The sequence below is a fragment of the Haliaeetus leucocephalus genome, unplaced genomic scaffold (assembly GCF_000737465.1).
Source record: "Haliaeetus leucocephalus isolate CR32 unplaced genomic scaffold, Haliaeetus_leucocephalus-4.0 Scaffold162, whole genome shotgun sequence".
Lineage (NCBI taxonomy): Eukaryota > Metazoa > Chordata > Aves > Accipitriformes > Accipitridae > Haliaeetus > Haliaeetus leucocephalus.
In genome coordinates this window covers 9,927,899-9,928,210 of record NW_010972598.1, presented here as the reverse complement: position 1 = coordinate 9,928,210, position 312 = coordinate 9,927,899, and the positions used below count along the sequence as shown (strand labels likewise).

Below are 312 nucleotides of genomic sequence, written 5' to 3'. Positions count from 1 at the left end.
CAGATAGAGGAGTAGTCTAAGTCAAACAACACCCCCTCAAGTGCTGTGTGACTGAGCCCAACTGTGCCCGTAGGCAAGGCTTTGGGCAGCGATTAAAAAATCGTTGCCAAGAATTTATATCACCAAGCTGAGTCTATCGAATGGTCGGTGAGGCCAGACGATAGGGGGGAAGTATCTATAATTCCCACACTGGGGCAGAGGTTAACTTGGTTACCCCGAAGGGCATCCAGCGGGACCACGAGGAGGTGTAACCTCTGCAGCTCTGCCCAGTTAGTAACTATGATCCCGTCTTAAGAGAGTCATAGTTACTCC

At 50.3% G+C, this 312-nt stretch overlaps 1 protein-coding gene across 1 annotated transcript in view; it reads right to left on the bottom strand.

Annotated features, from left to right (window-relative positions):
- The window catches only part of POLB (polymerase (DNA directed), beta), a 25,505-nt gene that overhangs the window by 8,659 nt on the left and 16,534 nt on the right, over positions 1-312 (bottom strand). The window lies entirely within an intron of this gene.